This window comes from Equus caballus, chromosome 1, assembly GCF_041296265.1.
Source record: "Equus caballus isolate H_3958 breed thoroughbred chromosome 1, TB-T2T, whole genome shotgun sequence".
In the NCBI taxonomy this organism is placed as follows: Eukaryota; Metazoa; Chordata; class Mammalia; order Perissodactyla; family Equidae; genus Equus; species Equus caballus.
This window is the reverse complement of record NC_091684.1, coordinates 20,890,021-20,901,409: the sequence shown is the minus strand read 5'-3', so window position 1 is coordinate 20,901,409 and position 11,389 is coordinate 20,890,021. Positions and strand designations below refer to the sequence as shown.

General features: G+C 41.1%; 1 long non-coding RNA gene across 1 annotated transcript in view; it reads left to right on the top strand.

The window, feature by feature from the left end:
* Nucleotides 1–218: 218 nt before the first annotated feature.
* LOC138915251 (uncharacterized) overlaps nucleotides 219–11,389 on the top strand; it is a 151,880-nt gene continuing 140,709 nt past the window's right edge. Inside the window, exon 1 of the long non-coding RNA XR_011420936.1 lies at nucleotides 219–278. This is a non-coding gene — a long non-coding RNA (uncharacterized lncRNA). The remainder of the gene's footprint in view (nucleotides 279–11,389) is intronic.

Genomic DNA, 11,389 nt, shown 5'->3' with positions numbered 1-11,389 from the left:
TAACTGATCAGAAATGACATTTCAAGAACAGTGTAATCCTTTGTAAAGCTGGTTTCAAAGGTCAAGGCTAAAACACATTGTACACTGGCCACATTATATTGGGCCTTCATATCTCTTGATTGAACACAGTTCACATGCAGTCTTCCCCAAATATTCAATGACTGGAATGTCAGATTTTATCAGACTCATAAAATATAATGTGGTGCTTACGATGTCCTGGAACCAGAGAGGCTGGTTTGGAGTCCTGGCTTCATCTCTTACTAGCTGCGTGATCTGGGGTGAGTTACCTCCTTTTGCTCTCTGTACAATGCAGACAATCTTCACAACCACTCGTGGAGCAGACGCTGTTGATGAGTGGGATGGCGTGGGCAAGCACTTAGTGCAAAGCACTTAGATGGTGTGCTTAGCACAGAGTCCACGTCAATTTATGATCAACAAGTAATTAGTGAATGCCTACTGTATAAAAGACCTTGTGTCAGGTGCAAAATTAACCTCTGTGGGGTACCAAAGTTTGTAAGGCTTTTGGTGCCACTATTGACCCTCTCAGCTAGTGAAGCAGAAAAATGGGTCAAAGCCTTTAAATATTTATAACAAATTCAGCTAAATTCATGAACGAAAAGGGTTCTATATGAGCAATTTCTCCAACATCTGCGAAAGTTTTGAGTTTGTTGAATATTCCTTGGATGCCCTTCCAAATGACTAATTTTGGCGTCAAAATTACTGTTTATTTCTGGTGGCGTGAAGTTCCACACCTAACTCCCATCCGAAGGTACATCTGTCTCTCTCTTCTTTGTGTCCGTCTGTTCTCTTAGCGATGCTTGTGTTAAGAGGATGCTTTTTGCAAAATTGGACTTGTAACAGATGATGGAGTGAGAGATGGGGCACAAAACAAAATTAGGCTCATTTTTCGGTGCATTCAAGTGCTATCTACTGCCCCAAATGGTAAATTACAAAAATGACTGTGGTACCCTGAAGAGATGATGGATTTCCTTCCTCAAACTGCTAGAGAGTTACGAGGGTAAGGGTGATTTTCCTAGTGTTAAAACTATTCCCTGGGGATAACTCAAGCACCTTGGGAAGCTGCATTAACTACTTTTGGCCACTAAACAGCCATTGCTAAGTAGGTACTTAAGTGTTCACATGACTATAAAGTGGTGCCCCAGTTAGAATAATTAGCAAAGATCTTTGTGGTGATGAAGGCCTGGGAAATTTCACTGGAAGCAATGTTCTGACTATATAATTCTCTGGAAAATGAACTTTTCGAAAAGATAAACTTGTATGTAAGGAGTAGCTTGATGCTGCTGCTGATCTTTATAGCCCCCTGCTAGAAAATCAGCCCGTATGGATTTCAAAGATGTTTTGTGAGCACTAGCACATGGGTTATTCACAACATCAAAATCAAATAGGGAGGGGCCCTAGGATGTCACTTTACAAGCAGAAGGCTGTAGGACTTTATGAGAAGAGCAGTGAATTTAGAATCAAGAAAACCTGCGCATTGACTGTGCTTGGTTACTTCGTACTCACGTGGCCTTAAGCAGTTCACTTCCTCTCTTTGGGCCTCAGTTCTGTTGTTTGTAGAATGATAGGATTTGATTAGATCAGGGATGGCACATTCTTGAAGACGTATGTTGCCTTCCTCTCAACCTGTCCTTCACAGACATTGCAGATTGCTCATGGCATATTTTCAGGCCGGGAATCAGAGGCTTCCACTCAACTTCACTTCTCTCCATCCATCAATCACAATATTGACCTGTCAGTGTAGGTGTGTCTAATGGGATCAAGGAAGGGTATTTGGTTATGTGAGATGCTGCAATGAGACACGGAATGCAGTTGGTCATGCTCAAGTAATTACGGGTTGACTTTTTCCACCTTTACAACTGAATTCCAATATGCATTGTGCCACCAGAGGCAGAATGAGGTAGTGGTCAAGAAGGTGGATACTGTGATCAAATCCCAGCTTCCCACCTTATTAGCTGGGTCATTCTCCTTCTCTGTGCCTCTGCTTCTGCTCGTAGGATAGTTGTGAGGTTTAGCTAAGGTAAGGCATGTAAAAAACTTAACACAGCGACTGAAATACCTCTAAGTGCTTCGTAAATGCCAGCTATTAATATCCAACCCTTGTTTTCTGGTGGGACAGTTAAGAGTTAAGGAGGAAAACATTAGCTCAGATCATTGCAACCCCTATCAAAGAGCTCTGGCATTGCTAATAGCCATGCATCCCAGAAGCCCTACTCCAAAAGTGGTTCTCACAGCTCTCTGAGCTTTCATTAGTGACTATTAATTTGCAGGATCCTTGGAAATGCTTTTGTTTTATTTTTGGAAAGCAAGCTTTCACTGTAGCCTGTGTTAATTTATATAAGCCCCTCTCCCAAATCCTGCATCTTAGTTACATTCAAGCCTGATGTCTGTCTGCAGATTTTCATCCCACCCTGAACTATGAAATGGTAAGCATTTAAAACTGGAAGGAGAGTGACTTGCATTTTGGGAACCTGGGTGGCCTTCTGGCTGGATGTTCCCCCATCATTCTGAAGTAGTTCTTTCTACTTTTTCTCTCAGCTTGAGGTGGGGGCCAAGAGTTCCCAGTCTTCATTCTAGCGGTTCTAAAAAAATTTTTTTTTAAGATTTTATTTTTCCTTTTTCTCCCCAAAGCCCCTCAGTACATAGTTGTATATTTTTAGTTGTGGGTCCTTCTAGTTGTGGCATGAGGGATGCCGCCTCAGCATGGCTTGATGAGCTGTGCCATGTCTGTGCCCAGGATCCAAACCTGTGAAACCCTGGGCTGCTGAAGTGGAGCATGTGAACTTAACCACTCGGCCACGGGGCTGGGCCCTAAAAATTCTTACCCTAATTTCTTGTCAGTGAAAAAGAGTCCATGCTGAGGTACCTGGTCAAATTAGTGGTCAAATAAGGCTATTTGTGAGCTGTCACCGTGGACCTCAATTAGTGGACATCCTAAGAACACCTCCCAGTGAGTTTGAGCATTTTCAGTCCATAGACACAGACTTCACTTCTTATGTAGAATGACAAGGACTCAGACATGAGGCCGGTTAAAACCTGGACCTCCCTTCCTGCCCACAGCCAGACAGACCCTAGGGGCTCTGGACATTCCCCTGTGCCCAGAACCAGCAGACCAGACATACATTTGAAATTACAGAGATGCCACTTGATATCTACGGGGACGCTAAACTCTTGCAAAACAAAGGGATTGCATTGGAGCTCCATTCATAGGTGAGGAAATGCCAGGGAACACACGGAAGACGGTGTTGCTAAATCCTGGGGTCCATCAGGCAAGAATCTTCTCCAGAGTAGCTTTGACTCTAGAGTACTGGTGCTTCAACGAGGAGCCCAGAGGAGCCCCCCAATTCTGACACAAGTTATTTCCAGTCAGAGATGTTCGACCCACTAACTCAGACTTGGTTGCCCAAGCACTTGCCTCTTGGGTTCCAGTCCCCCCTTATGAAGCATCACTAAGCTGACCCTGGATAAAACATCCCGTGGATAGGGCAATGAGAATGGCTACAGAGCAGCAGGGCTTTTCGTTGTATTTTTTCAAGAGAGGAACACATTGTGCTCACCAGAGGGTGGAGTATTTCCATAGAGACCTATTTGCCTGCTGTTTCATGTAATAAGAAGTGAAATTTCTGACATCTTTACCCTAGAACTTGTGTAATTTTTATTCGTTTACCAGATGGCTTCTTTTCTCATAACTCTAAGTAGATTTATTTTACCATGGATGTAGTTCCAATGTAGTCGACACTCGTGCTTGATTTGTGGGTCTTTATTTCTTTGGTTTGGAGATTTACATTGAGATTTCTACTGACATCCTCTCATCTATCCTTCTGCCAATTCAAACTATTTATTTTCTAACCTTACACTTACCAAATAGCTCTCCACTTATTCAATACGTATTTCTTGAGTAATTACTATGTGCAAGACACTGCTGTGGGTGTGGAGGATGCGGCAGAAAATGAAACAGAAAAAACAAAAGCAGAATCACTTTCTCTTTGTGTGGTCATTTGCCAAAGGAGGATGGACTCCCGAGTCAAAATTTGGTTTGGATGTTGAGATTAATAATACCATACACACACCAAGAGGTTATGCAAAGTTTTATTAGTTACATAAAAGGCTTTCTGGGAATAGCAGGAAAGGTCTCAAGCAAGTCCAAAAGTGACTTGAGAGAACCATGAAAAGAGACTGGCTTGGGTTTCTTATGCTGGGGAGGGGATGGGCTGGGGTAAGGATTCCCACACTTGGGAGGGAGTTGAGTGATGTGAACTTCCCATCAGCATCGAAGTAGGGAGCACCCAGGCTTTCTTCTCAGCTTGCCCAGATGTGGGGCAGAAGGAGAAGAGAGCGGGGCGAGGCTTAAAAGCTGTCAGCAAACATCAGAAAATGGAGTCACACTCTGGCTTATGTTGTTTACATTTTTTTTATTGTAGTGTAACATGCACACAGTAAATGCACAAATCTCAAGCCTACAGTTTATGAGTGTTTAAATACATATGGACCCGTGTAACCAAATCCAGAAAAGATAGAGAATGTTCCCAGCATGCAGATGGTTCCCTTGTGACTCCTTCCAGTCAGACCTCTCTGCTAAGAAGTAACCACTATTCTGACTTCTATCATAAAAAACTAATTTTTCCTGTTCTTGGGGTTTTTGTAAATGGAATCATAGCACGTATATGTTCAGTAGTGCTTTGGTCTTAAGTCAGGTGGCCATATTCATGTGGATCTGGTTCTGCACTTGCTGTTCTGTTCTATCTTTGTACCAGTATGACACTGTCTTACTTACTATAGGTTTATAGTAGTCTCAATATTTGGCAGTGGAAGTCCTCTGACTTTGTTCTTCTTCAGGATTGTTTTCTATGTCCTTTGCATTTCACCATAAACGTGTTAGAATCAGCTCCTCAATTTACACACATATCTTGATGGGTTTTTGATTTGGATTGCATTGAACCTACATGTCAATGGGGAGAATTGACATCTTCCAACCCATATTCGGAATTTAAATCCATTTAATGTGGAATATTTTCCCACTTATTTAGGTCTTTTTAAATTTCTCTCAACACTATTTGTTAATTTTCACTCTAGAGGTCTTTCACCTCTGTAATTAGGTCTATTTCTATGTATTTGATGTTTTTTATTAATATTGTAAATGATACGTCTAAGTTTCACTTTCCAATTATTTCCAGTTATTTGAGGCATACGATCGATTTTGTTACTGATCTTGTTTCCAGCAGCCTTGATCAATCCATTTAACTGTAGTAGTTTGTGTATCGTTTTGAATTTTTGATGTGCACAGTCATATCATATGTGAATAATGACAGTATTTCTCCTAACTTTCTAATCTTTGTGTCTTTGTTTTCCTCGTTTCATAATGTTGCTAGGAACCTCTTGTGCAATGTCAAAAGTTATAGTGATAATGGACACCCTTTTCTTGTTCCTAACCTCAGGGAGCTGCTTTCCTATTTCACCACTAAGTATAGTGTTGGCCATAGGTTTTTTGTAGATATCTTTTAACAGGTTAAAGAGTTTTGTTTCTAATTTCTAATTTGCAGTAAGCTTTTTTCCTTAATCCTGAACAGGTGTTGAATTTTATCAAATGCCTTTTCTGCCTGTTGAGAAGATGAGATGGTTTTTCTCCTTTATTATGTGAATGTGATGATTTACTTGGATCAATTTTCAAATATTAAAGTAACCTTGCACTTCTGTGATGAACCCACTTCATCATGATGTATTTCTAGGGGATCAGAGTATGCCACCCCAAAATGTTCCACTGCATAAGGATGGTTTTGAGCTGGAGGCGACTGGGAAAAAGCAGATGCAGCCTGAGCTCTCTGCCCTCCTCCATCTGCCTGAAAAGCGGGGTATAAATTCCCCCGTGAACTTCTTCTCCCTCCCTTTCCCATCCCAGGAGGAGAAGAACAAGCTTTTCACCTGAAATGAGATGGCACCAACCAGAGTCATAGACAAACCTCACTAAATAACGCTTATCTACCATTAGTGTCCCCCCTTTTACCTTCCCAAAATTTACCACCCCTAAAAAGTCCAGAAACCCTTTCCTTTGTCTTGTCACTTCCCTACAAATTTATTGTCCTTCATCAGATTGTATAAAGGCCTTCCAGCCTAGTGGCTTCTTTGGGGGTTCTCTCTTCTTTCCATGAAGGACCCCTCCACCCTGTCTTGTTGCCACATAAAACATTTAACATCAAATAAAATTTGTATGCTTTTCTCTTGTTAATCTGTTTTTTTTTTTTTTTTGGGTCAGGAAAATTTTCTTCTTCTATATATTATGCTTCTGTAAATTGCTGATTTAATTTGCTCATATTTAGATTAGAATTTCTTTACCTGTGTTTATGAGAAATATTTGCCTATAATTTTCTTTCTCGTAAGGTCTTTTTCAGGTTCTGTTTGTTACCAGGGTTTCGCTGGCCTCATAAAACAAGTTGGGAAGAGTTTTTCTGTTTTTTTTTAAAGTTTGTATTTGATTGCTATGATTTCTTTCTTAAATGTTTGGATTTACATTATTTATTACCACCAAACCCTGTGAGTTTCCAAGTTGTGAAATACCTCTGTTGGTCCTATTTCCAGCCCATCACTCAAGAGCTGCTTTCTTGTTGCTGATGAGATGCTTACATATACTTGCTTTGGGATCTGGTTGACAAGTCCTGCTCCTGGCCTTTAAAATGAGAAAGTGTTTACAATTTGGTAAACACCATCACGGATGAAGAAAGGATGATCATCAGCAATTTATTTTGTGTCTATTATAAACTTATGATGGATGCAGCCTGAAATCAAAATCTGGGAGACTCAGAATCATTTCTAAGTCCATACTGTAGGAAAAAGCCAATGTTATAAGCATTATTAAAAGATCTCTAAGCCAATATATTAAGATGGAGTTCTTCTACTCCAGAAGAAAAATATAATTTCAAGGAGGTAAATCAATGATGTAAGTTTCTGCCTATTAAAATAAAGAAATTATTCAGGTATTTTAAAAATAGATGATGATGAGGCCCAAATCTCTGTGATAGTAAATCCCATTGTACGGATTTTAAAAAGAGATCTAATGGTTTTATTTGAAAATGTCAACATTTGCAACATGGTGGAAAATTCATTCTTTGTTACTATTTAAACATACAATGACAAATTTTAGAAGTCAACGTAAATGGGTGAAGTTTTTTGCTTACAGACCCTGTAACAGAATTTTGAAAGAGTTTTGAATAGCAGCCAAAACAAAATTGGGATTCTGAGAAGGAAGAAGTGAGGAGAGGAGGCTGAGCATGCCGCCCACAGTGTGCACCGCGTCTCAGTGAGGCTCACGGTACATCCCTGTGGAAGCTCGCATGTTGTTCCTCACCAGTGGGGCTTTCGATGCTGTCTGGCTTCGATATATTCACCTAACTCTGAGTAGAATACAATGCAGGTACCAAAAAAGATCTTTAAAAGAAAACATCCTGGTCCAATGTACATAAGAACTTCTAGTTCTGAGAGAAGAGGATCCTATAAAAATCTGAAAGTATAATATTGCTATCCAGTCAAAAGCAGAAGAAAGAAAAACAGACGTGCACGTATTTAAGGTTATGAGTGTGAATGTATAGCAATATCTCAAGAGGTACCATATACACTGTACTTTTCTCTGACTAGCTTCTCTTTTAAATTAGTATACTTTAAAATTAACTTTAGCCAGCCCTGGCGGTCTAGTGGTTAAGATTCGGTGCTCTCACTGCCATTGCCCGGGTTCGTTTCCTGGTCAGGAAACAACAACATCCCTCTGTCGGTTGTCATACTGTGGCAGCTGTGTGTTACTGTGATGCTGAAAGCTATGCCACCAGTATTTCAAACAGCAGCAGGGCCACCCATGGTGGACAAGTTTCAACAGAGCTTCCAGACTAGACAGACTAGGAAGAAGGACCTGGCCACCCGCTTCTGAAAAACTTGGCCATGAAAACCCTCTGAATAGCAGTGGAACATCATCTGATACAGTGCTGGAAGGGGAGAGGATAGTGCAAAAGCACGCAGCAGCATTCCCGGCAGCGTTCGGCTCATGTACACAGGGTTGTTAGGAGTCAGCATCAACTGCATGGTGCTAACAACAAAATTAACTTTATTTTGGTGCACAGTTCTGTGAATGTTAACACATTCATAACACGTATGTATGGATTCATCTAACCACCACCACAACAACCAAGATATGCAACAGTTCCATGACCCCCAAACCCCTTCCTGCTGTGTCTTTGTAGACATACCCTTCCCCCAAACCTGACCCCTGGCAACTACTCTCTGTTCTCTGTCCTTACAGATTTGCTTTCTCCAAAGTATCATATAAGCAGAATCGTGTAGTATGTCACCTTTTGAGGCTAGCTCATTCACCAGCAAAGTGCCTTGAATATTCATCCATGTTGGTGTATGTATATTGTTATTTTTTGTTGCTGAGTAATATTCATTTTATGGGCATACCAGAGTTAGTTTATTCATTCACCCATTGAAGGACATTGGAGTTATTTCCAGGTTTTGGCGTTATGAATACAATTGCTGTAAACATTCATTTACAGGCTTTTGTGTGAACATAGGTTTTCACTTCTCTGGGAGCAATAATTAGGAGTGGGATTCCTAGTTCATATGGTAAGTGTGTGTTTCACTTTATAAGACACCGCCAAGTGGTTTATCAGAGTGGCTGTGCAATTTTTGGTAGAGCAGTTTATGAGAGTTCCAGGTACTCCACATCCTCTCCAGCACCTGGTATTGTCAGTTGTTGCTGTTTTTTTCTTAACTCATCATAGGTGAGAAGTGGTATCTTGTTGTGTTTTTAATTTGCATTTCCCTAATGGCTGGTGCTATTGGGCATCTTTCCATGTGCTTATTTGCTGTCAGTATGTCCTCTATGCTGAAGCGTCGATTCAGATCTCATGGAAGACTGTGTCGCATGGAGTGGCCTGGGAACCATTTTCTAATCCAGGGCAGAAGATAATCTGTGCCACAAAGCAGAGCAAGCCACCAGATTTGGCATAAAGATTCATTTCATTGATCCTAAATACACTAAAATTTCCACTAGAACTTCTTTTGTGGGTCCTTTTTGTTAACTTGGTATTTAGATCCAGGGAGAAGAGCAGAGACGGGTAGGGAGAAAATCTAAATAATAAAGCAAGTTATAAATAGTGACATCTATATAATTATAAGAGCAAGCTCTAATAAGTGCATTCTCTCATCCCTTCATTTTAGTAGTGAAAAATATTGAAGCATGGAGAAGTTAAGTAGTCTGCTCAAGGTCACAGAGCTAGTAAGTAAGAGGACTGAGATGTCAAACCAAGTCTATCTGATTCAAAAGTCCATTGTCTGAACCACAATATTATATTATCATTGTCTGTAAGTCAGCAGCAGCAAGCAGATGGAGATTTCCCAAACCAGAACGTATGAACTCTATTATTTCTGCTTAGAAAAAGTTTTCTTAGCAAAAGGAACTCTACGAAGGAATTAGCAGTGGAAGAAGAAATACGTTAACTGTTAATTGAGCATCTACTACGTATCAAACCTTAGCTTCCTCACCTGTAGAAAGGGTATAATAATGCTCAGAACAATGCTGTGGGTGGATATTAAGTACCTTAGCCAGAGTCGTTGCCATAGGCAATGAATAAAAAAGCCGGGATTTGATTCTCCATCTGTGTAATCCCAAAGTCTGTGGTCCTGTCTCCACCCGTAGCTGCAACTTTTGTCTCCCATCTTTCTCCTGACACACACACACCTGCCCACCATGGAAAAACAGGATTTCTAAAACTGTGGAAAGGGACAGGTTTAGAGGATATAAAATTCTCATTTCGTCAATCCATCATGCAGTAACTGCCTTGCCTGACTGGTGTGGCTTGTCAGGCATGTCACAGAGTAGGGGAGAGGAGATGGGTGCCAGGCAGGAGGCTGTGCTTCACAGGCTCAGGATCCTCTCCCTCCACGGGATCTGCTCTACAGCCCGTCTCCATGAGGGCCCTTCACCAACTTCTGCTCCAGGGCTGTGTGGTTGCTCTTTGCTCTGTGACTGCCTGGGGACTCGAGGGGGAAAGATGACTCGAGGCCTCTTACCCTCTTCTTCTGAAGGTCCCTCCAGTGCTGGCTCCTGTGAAGAGCAATCCCTGCTCACTGACCTTCTATGTCCTCTTGAAGCCAATGCCGGTCCACTCATTGAATTACTGTGGCTCTGCTCAATGGCTCTGGCTCCATGTGGGTCCCTAAGGAAGAAAGTGCACGCTTTACAAGAGAGGAACAGATGGAGAGTCTTGGAGTATCGCTATTTCTACTCTGATAGTTCTCTCTCGCCTCCCCCTTGGCAAAGCTGAGATGTTGCAGGAGACTTGATCACAGCGGAGATCACCTCTTTTGGAGGAAGATTATGTCCTCTGTCCCCACCCAGATGCTCTTCAGTGGCCAACTTCTCAGGTGACCCAATAAACCAACATCCTTCTCCCGATGGGAATATGGTCATTGCAATTTTATATAGTCTCCCAAATACATTAAAGAAGAATGAAAGGATATGATAGAGGCAGAGCACCTCTCCTCAGGTAAAAGACTGCAGCACCGATGGGACAATGGAAGGCATGTGCTAGGTCTGATGGGAAGGTGCGCCATGCACACTTTCAGACTTTTATCAGCTTCAGGGAAAACGTACGACTTTTGGCATTTGCTGGGGAAACACTTAGAAATGACTATGAGAGTAAATTTGGAGACAGAACTTAGATGCTTGTTTTTATTTGGTATTTCTTGTATTATTGTCTCTATGTTTGCAGGTGGGACACCATGGTCACAGTGTCAAGGAACTAAGCCTTTACAGGACCTAAAGAATGCTTGAAATGTAAGGAAGGGATTGTCTCCAAAAAAAAAAAAAAAAAAAGAACTGTGAAGTCAATAATAAAGTGCATTTAAATGACTCAACCTGGTAACATGGTCAACTCTAATTCCATTCAACTTTGTATACTTTTTTGTACACAAAAATTATATTTAATGTAGGATGGTAGCACATTTTAATGTTTTCGATATCTGTGGAGTGGAGCCTCCAAAAATAGGAGTTCCTAGATCTTCAATTTTTTTTTAAACTTTGCATTTCAGGGTCAGGGGTCCTTAGAGTTAAGAGAAGGGAACAACCTTTCCCCCAAAGCTACACTTTAGACGCAATGTATTTGTATTAAACAAGTTCGGCTAACCACTGTACCAAAAAATGGCCTAATTTCAGTGGCTTGACATAATAAAAGTTTATTTTCCATTCATGTGGTAGTCCAACTCAAGTATTTCTTATTAGGGGGCTCTCGTGGGTAACTTTCTTTTGAGTGAAAAATTAGGGACCCAGAGTCCATCTATCTTGTGGTTCCACTTCTGGATCCTTGAGGTCTTTCTTTTCAAGGGTAAT